This window comes from Triturus cristatus, chromosome 8, assembly GCF_964204655.1.
Source record: "Triturus cristatus chromosome 8, aTriCri1.1, whole genome shotgun sequence".
NCBI classification, from domain to species: domain Eukaryota; kingdom Metazoa; phylum Chordata; class Amphibia; order Caudata; family Salamandridae; genus Triturus; species Triturus cristatus.
The window spans coordinates 575,488,306-575,501,037 of record NC_140591.1 but is presented as its reverse complement, the minus strand read 5'-3'; positions in this window follow the sequence as shown (position 1 = coordinate 575,501,037).

The following is a 12,732-nucleotide window of genomic DNA, read 5'->3' as shown; positions in this document are numbered from 1 at the left end:
AAGCTATGTGTTAATAAACACATTCAGAGAGGTGGTTGTGTACAAACAATCAACAGCCACAATACCGCACATTTTGAACGTGTAGTTAAATACCTGCTCATAGATTACCTCATTGGCTGATCATTCTATGGCACTACCGAAATTACATTTGGACACATTTGCTCAACTGTAAAACACTCCCTTCTATGGGTCATTTAACAACTCGGGACTTTGGGGTTAGGTAACCTACTTTGGATGCTGTGTAGAAGAGTAAACACAAAAATGAATGCAATGAAACTAAGCAGCCAGTACTGTCTAAGACACTGTTAAACTGACACGCATTCTGGCATTTTGTTTAGTTCATGTCGATTTTCTCATAGATGCGAGTACTTTTATCTAATAGCACCGGGTGACCTTTGACATCTAGGCAATGAATACATTTTCATGTACCCCCCGAAACCCCACTGCCCCCCGCCCCCTTGGCAAACTTCATTGCCTCCTAGTGTTTGGGGGATAACCAAGACGCAGGAGAGTGAGTCAAATGGTCTAGAAAATGAAAGAGAAGCTGGGATTTGGATTCACATGCTCTGATCCCGATCGCATTCGTTAGTCTGTAAGCACTACTTTTATTAAAGATTTTCACAATAGTTAAGCACCACGGTGTGCATGTGTGGCGACAGTTCACCCATGAGGTACGTTCCAAGCAATTGTTGATACAATCCACACTTTGCGTCTTTTTCAATATATTTATTATGAAGTGCAGGACCTTTCCAAGGGATTTTGCACACTACAGACATTCACTCCAAAAATAAAACGTATAGGTAAAAAACATTGCCATTTACAATGTCAATAGCTCTAACTCACAAATGCGAGACCTATTTGCATTGCAAATGCTTGATTAAGTAAGCGGCCTGGTTGACCTTTCTTGTCTTTGGGACATTTAGTGCCTGATGCTCAAGCTTCTTGATATTTAAGAATATATTGTCTTTTCTAGAGCTTTTCTCTCCTCCACCCAGGCTGTCAAGGCCTTCTCGTTACATTAGTGGTTTCAACCAGATGTCAAAAGAGTTTTTGTTGCTATTTTGTATGATGAAAGAAAGGGAAAACTGGAAACATCTAAAATTGAAAAGTCCCCAAATGCCAACAATAGAAAAAGAAAAATTACTACCCATAGAAGCTCAAGTCCAAAATTTGGACATTTAAACCTTGGACAGAACATTATTTGTGCGCTGCATGTGTTCTATGGCAGATGTTAGAATATCAATCAAATTGTTCCACAGCACAGAAAAACTTGGTTTGTGCAATAAAACACGTTCTAGTGAAATGACATAAACATATTTCATTATCTACAACCACAGCTCACACCTTGAAGCCCAAACTGAGCGTGCATAATAATCTTTAGCGAAAATGTTTCCAAGTCGACTGCTTAATGGAGCAAAATAATGTCAATGCCTCGAAACTTACAAAACGTCAATGTGCTCATCATTGTATATATAAATGTTATGTTTAGTAAGAGAAATTTTTAAAAAATGTAAAGCGACATCGAAAAAAGTTTAAGTGCTATAACAACAGTGAAACTAATATTAGTCATAACCATTCGATGGAAAATGAATCCTCAACTTAAAATAATTGGAAAAACCAAAATAATAGAAAACATCACCAGCAGAATACTTAGGGGGATATTCTCAAGAACGTGTGTTAATTATCGCAAAATTTGCTTAACAAAACTTTGCACAATCCAGTCTATTGCGGGAAAATAACACTGTGATACGTTGTATTCTCAACACAGCAGCACAATGCGAAAGTCCCAGGATAGCGCGCCAAATGACTGCGTTAAAATCAACGCGATGCAAATATCAGTGATAAGCAGTGACAGGCTTGCAATTCCCACGTGTCATGCGGGAAAAAGCACCATAAAAGCACCGAAAAACACAAATAAAATAAATTCAACTGTGTAGCACCATGGAGGAACTCGGAGCAAGCACAGAGGACGACCAGACCCCCACAAGCCCCCAGGAGGACCTGCCTGGGACCTCAGGGTCACAGAAGGCCAAGGAGAAGAAGACGAGGAAGACGAGGTTCAGTCCGCTGGAAAACTGGATCATCATTACGGATGTGATAGAACACTACCAACAACTGTTTGTCACGCCCCATATGCCATTGGTAAATAAAAATGTAATATGGCAGTCCATCCTGGACAAGGTGAATGCAGTCAGGGGGAGGAGGAGGACAATTGGAAAGCTCAAGAGGTGCTGGAATGATGCGAAGCACAAAACCAAGAAAAAACTCACTGACAACCATCAGGCAGGAATGCAGACTGGAGGTGGCAGTCCAGTGGAACAACATGAGCTGGATGAGATGGAGGAACTGGTCTCCACAGTCATCAGTGGGGAGACGGTGGCAGGAGTCGGGGGTCCGGACACTGCTCGATGTGACTGGACACAACAGCACAGGGTGAATACCCAAGAAGGACTGGGGGGATGGAGGGAGATGGGCACAATGGCACACATGCACAATTACGTTCAGCATACCCACAGTGACACTGGACCATGTCCCTGATCCTCTAGACACACATAGCAAACACAACACATCAACATCGACGACAATGCGGTACAAAGTGCAACATTTTCGCCAGAGAACAGAGGACCCAACTGGTTCCGCTTGTAGAAACTGGCCAATCACATCTGGCATAGCAGGAAACTGTAAAATGAAAATGTACGTGTACAACCTCACATCCGTCATGTAGTTCAAATGTCCACAGTCCCGCACCAAACAGTCACAATGTACGTTGTCATGCAGTCTGTATGTAAACTTGAACAATGCGTCAACATACATGTCAATACAATGTTGAAATGCATCTCCACTTCACATTGCAGAAGGACAATCAACACTTCCTGCAGAGCAGACCAGAAAACTCATCAGTGATGATGAAGAGGACCTCCACACCTTCGACACCAACGCCCTACAACATCTCATGGACATCTATGGCAACCCACCTCCAGGAGCAGGGCAGGCCAGCTGCATCGAGGAGACCCCACCCCCTGCACAGACCACACAGCAGGAAGCACCCACCACCACGGTTGGCTCCCAGAACCTCACCGAAGAACACATGGCATTCCAAGGCCAGGTGTTACACTGCCAGGAGGAGGTGGCGGAACAGGTGCAGGTGAGGTTCGTACTCATGGCAGCCAAACTAGATGACATACGTGTGTGTCTAAGTCACATCAAGGACCACTTACACTCCCTAACGGACACCCACAGTTCGCTCCATGATGTACAACAATACATGCCTGACATCGCAAGAGTTATGACTATGAGACAAGAACAACTGTCTGGTCAGAGCGGCCTCAGCGATGTCAGCCAAGAGTTGGCACAGATGCTGTGGAAAATGGAGAACATGGAGTGGAGGCATGCGGAAAGAATGGCTGACACAGATGCACACCAGCAAAGACTTCTTGAGATCATCCATGCCCTGCAGATCCTCATCGCATTACTGCCACTAAGGCAGTCGCAAATGAATGCTGCTGGTAATGCTACACACACATCTCTGGCCCCTGATGTGTCAGTGGCACACAGTGCTGCGGCCACAAAACCTGCGACCTCTGATTTGTCAGTGGCACACAGTGCTGCAGCCATACCACCTGCGGCCTCTGATGTGTCAGTGGCACACAGTGCTGTAAACTAAACACCAGCACCCACATGTCAGCCAGATGACATAGAGGACGACAACGTGTATCCCTCAGCAAATCATCTCCTACAGAATGAGTGCAAAAGAAATGAAAGTTCCCAGAGAGAAAAGAGACCGATGCTCAAACTTAAACAACCAACACCAGTGTCAGGGAAGAAGAAAAAAACAATAAAAAGTTCCAATGGTGCAGTGATATATAGAAAAATCAATAGTACATAAAAAGACTCAAAACATAAGGGGGGGGGGAATTCAGACCCATGAGGGTTAGTGCACCCAAGCTAAAAAAGATAGTAGGGGGAAACAAAATGTGGCGTATCTTTTACCTGAAGGTGTCCCTTCCCCGGGTAAGCCACTGTGCTTAGCTGAGCCACTGTTCACGCTTTCGGGGGTGTCTGCTATCGTATGTTCCTATGGTATTTTTACGCCACATTTTGTTTTTATATATATCTATACAGTTCCTAGTTTAGCTTCCTGATACCTCTTTGAGTTGCTGAACCCCGCTAAGAGGAGCTCTTTCTTAAACGTATATCGGACTAAAAGGTATTGCCTGTTGCTCATTATTTTTCTTTAAAATAATCCTTTCCCCCTTCTATCTTTTTTAGCTTGGGTGCACTAACCCTCATGGGTCTGAATTCCCCCCTTATGCTTTGAGTCTTTTTATGTACTATTGTTTTTTCTATATATCACTGCACCATTGGAACTTTTTTTTTTTTCTTCTTCCCTGACACTGGTGTTGGTTGTTTAAGTTTGAGCATCGGTCTCTTTTCTCTCTGGGAACTTTCATTTCTTTTGCACTCATTCTGTAGGAGATGATTTGCTGAGGGATACACGTTGTTGTCACGCAAATTTCATTATTGTATTGTTTATCTAAATTATTGTTTGTACCGACCCCATAGTAGAATTTCTGTCATTCGGATGTAATGATTGAGTCCCGTCTTAATTTTCAAAGATGTTAGTTATGGTGAAAATAAATTATTGTTCGCCCTGTATTATTTGTTTAAATATTCCCCATGTTGGAATTGCTTTCATTTATTTGATGATCATCTCATAGGTTGTGCTGTGTCCCACACGTTTAACATCACCGTCGCCCTGATGAAGGTATAGCCCTGTGTTGGGCTTAACACCGAAACGTGCGTTGGCGTTTACCTACTAGTGCCTACCTGAAGATTTCGCCCATCTACAATAATCTGGGAGCGCACTAACTCTCTCTAATTCCTTTTGTGTCCAATTGTATATTCTTTTGATGAAAATGGGTTTTAAGTTTAATATATACATATAAAAAAATATATATAAATGTTTGTATAAATATGCCTTGCACTGAACCCACAAGTGTGCTGTATGAATGATTGTATGTATGTCTGTTGTTGTGTGGGACCTTCCTATATTTGTATTGTGTAATTCATCTATTTTGGTCAAATTTTGTGTACTATTATCATTATCTTGATCTTCGTTTATTTAAATAAATTCAGTATTGATTACTCTTCTTTCTTTGTTCTTTTGCCTAACTGGGTCAGCTTTTATCCTGTTTTGTTTGTCTAACTTAGACCCTTCTAGGGCTTATACATATCTACTTTGAGTAGGCAGTCGGTGCCCATTGCGATGAAAACAGCAACTGCATAATTTCACACCTTTGACCCACGCAATGTTTGAAATAGTGCTGTGTATGAAATGTCAAAGTCGTTGGCAGGCCTTAAGTAGTGTCCCCCATCACATTCATCACCAGTACATCTCTCTGCATGCCTGCATGTGTGCTCTCCCTCTAGCAGTATGTCAGATTGAGGTACGTTGCCAAGCGCCGCTGTCCACTCACCTTGCACAGGTGTGTGTCAACCTGCGTTGTTGTCCGCTTATGTATTCGGAGTCCAGGCGAATGCAGCTGTGTCTACTGTTGTCATGGGATATGTGACCACTTCTCCAGGATGCAACAAGGTGTTGGGACCTGTGCAATAGTCAGGACAGGAGTGCTGCATCCACCCCCTTTCACCAATATGCATCACAGCCCAATAGGGGAGCATCTCAATGTGGTCACTGTACACGAGGAGTTGTGCAATCTCCCATGTCCGGCTGCCAACATGTATGCCAAGTATCAAGGCATCCCATGAATTAATATCATGGTGACACTCCTGGTCGTGGGACAACAGGGGGCGCACACACAAGTCAAGATCCAGTTCAGCTACCGAACTGTTGGATAGGCAGACATCCATGGGCCACTCGAATATGCTCGATCGACAGTGCAACACAGGCTAAATGCAGGTGACGTTGGCAAGGCGGAAGCTTAGCCGGTGACTGATGCGCAACACTGCCAGTGGCAGTGCCCCCCAAAAATGCAGCATTCGGTCAAGGCACAGTCCTACGTCACGAGGGTTGTGCGTCAGTTATGTGGATGATATGCCACTGCTCGGAGCAATGGGTCATATGAGTGTACAACGTTTGGACATACGTTTTGCTGTGTACGTAAGTGTCAAGGGCATTCCATGCAAGAGTACCTCGAGCGAGGACTTCTGTGTGTGGGGTGTGGATATGTTGGACTATCATTACCGCTGTGCATAGTGTAGGAGTTGTCATCATCTGCTATGGTGTATCTTTAAGGGGGTGCCTGCCGCATTCAAAACCCAGCTCGGAGGTGCAGATGTCCTTTCGCATTCTGTATTGAGATAAAGGAGCTCTCATTCCTAATGGTAGTCTGACTAATGCTTGCATTCTGAAAATGTGATGTGTCTTTCGCACCGCAATTGATGCAAGACCTTAGGATTATGGTGCACCAATAGCGATACAGACACACCAGTTGGCATGTATGAGCCAAGACCCCGAGAGGCCTTGCGCTCCCTGTACAATCCCTTCGTGCACGTCCACCCTCCATGTGCATGCAACATTGCAACATTGTCAATGGCGGGCCGTGTGGTGCCGACACTGCAACGGAGAAACATGCATCAGTTTGTTTCCTATGCAGCCCAGATATGGACCACGCCCAGAGGCCAGGGATAATTATTCACACCCCTTCGCTGGCCTGGCGTACGCTGAGCCAGACCACTCAGCGTAAGTATAAACGGGAGGACGACGACGTAACGTGTCCCAGTTCTTCTTCACTCTCTGAGGTGACATGGCTGCGTCCGCCTGGCATATCATGAGAAGCAAACATAGAGGGTCCATGACTTGCGTTGCACAGAATTGGTGGCACCGGATACACTGCGTCTGGCATGGGCCTGCCGCCACGGGACGGTGACTTTCCGTGCACTGAGGTAGGGGCACCTAAAGTGCTGAGCGGGTGTGCAGCCTGCGATGATGCACCATCCTGGCGGTCCAGACTGGTAAGGGTTATTGTGAGCCCTACTGGACCACAGTGTAGGCCTGAGACAGCGGTCAGGGCAGGCCTACCGCCACATGGCATTGCCTCGCGGTTCACAGAGTTAGTGGCACCTGTAGGGCTGAGCAGGTGTGCTGCCTGCGATGATAACGTGTGCACTGATATGATCTCTGCCATTGCAAAATCAAGACCCAGAATCAAGTGTGCGACCTGGTGGCCTGCGGAGCGGGGCTGCATGATGTGGAGGCTGCCAAGGTCGCAGGCCCCGGTCTTGGAGCCTGCACGTGGTGGGCCCTCTTGGAGACACGCCGGTGGCGGAAGGTGAGCAGTGAGGCCTGGGTGCGCAGGGGCGGGCTATCACCGCTGGGTGGCGGAAGGGGCTAGGGTGCAGCAGCCTGTGTGCTCAGGGGCAGGCAAGCGATGGTGAAGTTTGCAATGAAATGTACTCTGCCATCATTAACTCTGGACTCTGTTTCAGATAAGGGACCGGGTGAACTGCAGTGTATGCCGGCACGTGGTTGGGGACACACCGGTAGCAGCGGATGAGCAGTGGGACCTGGGTGCATAGGGGCAGCACTGTCTATCTCTCTCTCCCTCGCTTTCTTTCACTGTCTATCTCTCCCTCTGTTACTCTCTCTCTCTCTCTCTCCCCCTCTCTTTCTTTCACTGTCTCTCTCTGCCTCTGTTACTCTCTATCGCTCTCCCTCTCTTTCTTTCACTGTCTCTCTCTCCCTCCGTTACTCTATCCCTCTCTTCCTCTCTTTCTTTCACTGTCTCTCTCTCCCTCTGTTACTCTCTCTCGCTCCCTCTCTTTCTTTCACTGTCTCTCTGTTTCTCTGTTTCTCTCTCTCCTTCTCCCTCTCTTCCTATTTCTCTCTCTTTCGCTCTCTTTCACCCTCTCTCTCTCCATTTTGTTTCTCTCTCTCTCTCTGTCCTTTGATGAGCACATGACACACCTTTTCATCTTGAGAATTTTGTCTTGCAGGCTGTGACTTACAGATTGTCCAGACATGACCCGCCATGACTCTTCAAAATAGTTGTATTGAGTTTATTTTGAAATGAATATTTGTTTTTGGAATTCAGAGATGAATGTTTCATTCTCCTTTTTCCGGCCACACATGACAGTTGATTGGTGTGTTTGTGCGAAATCAGGCGAATTGTTTTGTTCATGAATTTGTAAAGTTGACGTACAATATCTTTGACCGGGGTGGGGGGGCAGGGTGGGGGTGGGACTGGGTAGGGCCCAGGGGGGGTGGCTGGCCAGGGGGGTGGTGGCAGTGGATGTTGTGGCCCTCTTGGGTGTCTGAGCTGCATGATCAGTGGCTCCATGGCATCTGTTGTTCTTCTGGTGTGGCTGAGGGATGGGCTCCCGTTTCTGGTGCAGGTTTTCTTCCAACATAACACCAGGTCGGAGCATGTGTTAAATCCCTGCTGCCAACGTGCCTTATCGCATGTTTAAGGATGTTATCACCGATCTGGTTGGTCGTTGTGAATATTGTGACGTGGTGTTGTCGCGGCTTTTTGCACGGGAACGGCTACTCTGCATATCATGAGCGTTAGTTGCCGGTATCATCCGTGGTGATATTTTTTGCGGTGGCTGTCGCAGGTAAACTGACGTTATTGGCTGTTAGCACCAGCTTTTGAATGGTGCGATAGATTTATCACCACTTTGGCTGCGATAAAGGGCTGCTAACTTGGCGATGAGTCCTTGACAATATCCCCCTTAGTTTTGGCACTGTTGCACCCAATATTAAGATTTAAAAAACTTTACAAATCTTCAATATATCAACAGTGAACACACATTATAAAAATATAAAATTAAAAACAGTGAAGAACACATGACAACCAAAAATATCACAGAGAAAATAATAGTGGCCATGTTACTTTAAAAATGACAAGGGCAGCAAGATATAGAAAAGTTGTCAAAACATTCAAATAAAAATTAAATGGAAAATGTAACATTTGCATTTAATGGAACAAAAAATTATATAAAAAATCTTAGTGAAATACTCGTGATGAAGTATTATCTTAGAAGCCAAGGAAAACCAACACTGGGGATACATAGAGAACATTTTGTAAGTGACTTTCATAAGGTTGACTTGGACCAAGGCTACACAATAAATTTCATTTGCGCACTCACAATCAGAATCCACGTCAAGGTTTCCCCAAAGATAGACTGTACCTTTGCAAATTTTATGGAACTCAAAAACAATCAGCAGAACCAACTTGAAGTCTGTATAAGTTCACCAAGACTGCATACCTCTTTCCAGAGTCCTCAGTCATCTACAGTTGTCCTGTTCAAATTGTTCTCAGCATGACAAAGCCACTTCCATCAGCTGCATTTTGATGAATACTCATTTGCATGAAAGTTAAGTCAACTTTTTGCTTAAAGTCCGGAATTTTTAAAAATAGATGAAGTTAGTTATACCTTTAGTAGCTGCTCTGGGGTCTACTGAACAGGTCTTGCATGATTTCCCTCAAGTATACAAGACATGTCCTCACAAGCCACGTTTCACAGTAAAATATACCATCTACATTTCTGTGGACTTTCTTTCCAGCTGTTTTACTGCATCTGGGGCATCTGGGTGAAATCCACAAAAACAGATGACTTCCTTAGTGAGAAGCCATCTCTTACATGAGAATTACCCAAAAGAATCGTCCATTCTCCTTCAAGAAGAACAAGACATTTCAAAAGCCCATAATTCCTTGCAGACAAGAGAGCAAAAGGTGATTAACATTTGTGTATTTGAGAGTCCTTGGGCCAGATTTATAATTTTTTGACCTAGCTCAGCAACACAAGTGATTGCACTGTGTCAAAGCAAGAGGGAAGGAATGGGCCATAGTTATCAATATCTGATGCATTTCTGCTTTGTCCCTGCCCTGGCCCACTATGTGCTGCTTGGCTCCAACACAGGTGCCATTGCATCATGGTGCAAGGGTGCCTGCATTGCATGTGGGATTGTTTTTTTGTAGGAAGGAACACAGCACCCAGCTACGGCAACTTTTTCATGGACTATGAGGAGGAGCAGGTAACATGGAAATGTACACTGACCAAGTAATCGTTTGTTTAGATATATTGATGGCAATATAAAAACATATATTTTCTGAAAACCAACAGAATGCAAAGGCATTCTTCATCCTAGTGCACATCCATTTGCACAAAGTAGTTTTAAGGAGCATTTACTCTGTGTGAGAAGAAATTTTAGTTCAGAGGAGTCCTTTGACAAAGAAAAAAACAATATGCCAAATCATTTCTATACATGAAAGGAAACATTAGATATGGTAATTTCTAGAATTAAAGACAGTAAGTTCACAGGGCTAGATGTAAAATGCTTGCATTTTGCGAGTCTCAAATTGAATCAAATCACGACTTGCAATTTGCAACTAGCAAAATGCAATGTACAACAGTGTCTCGGACACTATTTGCGATTCTCAATTGGTTCTCAAATCGCATGCCTCATCAATATTCATGAGGCAAGCACAATTTGCGGCCCCATTGGGAATGGCTAGCACTCCCAGGGATGGTGGCCTGCTGGGGTCCGCAGACCACCATGTCTATGACTGCTTTTTAAATAAAGCAGTTTATTTGAAACTTTCAGTTTCATTTGTTAAGGACAGGCAGTGGTCCCTGGGACGGCTGCCTGCTCTTAAAAAATATTTTTGCACGCATTCACAAAGGGCAAGGGGTTCCCTGGGGACCCCTTTCTGTTTGCGAGTGGCTTACCACCCTTTTGAAAAGGGTGGTAAACTGCTAGTGTTTTGCAACCGGTCATACATTGGTGTGAGACTCATTATTAGGAAGGGACGCCCTTGGCACGCCCCTTCCTAATAGCGAGTCGCAAACCATATTTTGCGAGTCGCTACTATGTTAGCAACTCGCAAAATATTGTGTGTACATGGGGCTGACCTTCAATTAAGTGACTATCTTAAAAATGCTAATTCTTCCATTAGATTTATTACTACTTTTAATGACACATCAACCGGACTCACAAAGGATTACAAAAAAGTTGACACACTCTTAAAATTCACAACATCATTGGGAGTGGACGTTTTTATACCTACAAAATTAAGAATGGAAAAGTTTATCCTCACCTTTTGGATCTGTTGAATAAGAAAATGTTGTCTATGTTCTAACCTGTTCAGGTCATAAACGGTACCCTGCCAGTACCACTTTTCTTGTTAAAAAGAGAATATTAGAACACCTATGTGCCATTTACTAGATTCACAACAACTAATCAGTGGTCAAACACCTTGTGGAACAATACAACAGTAATAATATACTGTGTATATATAGCATAATAGTTACCTGGCAGGCTATTTTGGCATTGATTGAGCATTGAGACAAATGAGTTGGTGGAGATCAAAGCTTACAATTCAGAAGGCTGGAATCCAAATACATTATAAACCTGCAGACTGTGTTAGCTGATACCCTCAATGTGGTTGACTAATTGGCAGTACACTTATGATGATTACTTTCAGTGCAGTTCAGTACATTTTGATGGACTTCTTTTCTTATCTTGGATGTCATATATAAATGACATATATAATTGATTTTAATTTGTGGCTGTTACTATTTTATTTCCTCATTTCTCCAACACTAATAGTGGTGAAGAATACAAAATAAACACATTTCTTTCAGAGGATAACCAGGAAGGTCTGAATGTGCCTAGTGGGGACTACATGACAGGAGGTAAAATGGATTGCAGTTATGCACCATCTGAGGTATTAATGAAATATGAAGACATCTGGCAATATCGATTGGTATCTGGAATGATGGATTTTAAGGGACAGGTATTAAATTTTAGCTCAATACTTTGGAATTAGAATACATGAATCTGCCATATTTTACATTCTACACTGACCACTGTGATGGATATATTTTACATTAATGTGCCCACTTGGGCTTGATCTATCCTGTTGAAATACTAGGAAAATAAGGTTCATTATGGATATAATTAGCAAAGCCCCAGTTGCCATTCTGCAAGGAATACCACATTAGACAGAGGCATGAGATAATAACATTCTCAGTATCTTTCCTTGCAATGACTCCATCTGTTTGCCTAATTTTAATTTATTGGCCAGTGCAGTTTCCATCAAGCTCACATTCTCTTTTGCCAGGGATCCATGTTCAACCACTCCTGAAGATGAATGCTTTGCAATAAATGACCTCTAAAGTGGGGGCAGTGGATATGAGTGCTCATCACCATAAACTATTGTTGTACCGTTGTAGAGTTTGCTTGTTCATCCTTGTGGAAGATAGGCAGAGAAAGTGGTACCAGGGTTAGACTCATTCTGGGAAAAAAGGCAACTTGGCTACTGGGGTTTGAAAAGGTGAACAGATCCAGCAGTTTGTACTATTTCTAGCCACGCAGGGGATATCACTCTAAGGGGCCTAATACGATGTTGTTTGGAAACTCTTCCGATCGAATTGGTTTCAGAATTGTTTCTGACCGATTGGGGTTCTGCTAGTCCGACCAACTGATTACGATGGTTCAGAATATTGCTCGGTAGGACTCACATTGCTTCAATGGTAGCCTGTGTTCCAAACGAGAACACAGGCTCCCATTGAAAAAAAGAGGTGGATGGGGAAAGCCATGCACCCTGTGATGGGAACCCCATGGTGACTGCCACACTGTACATACTTTAACAATGGGGTATGTTGGGTACCCCCACGGGCCCCAACCAGATACCTCAGGATGGGGGGGGACCTGCTACAGATCCCCGAAGTCAGTTAACAACAGCCGTTTTGTGTCAGGCAGAC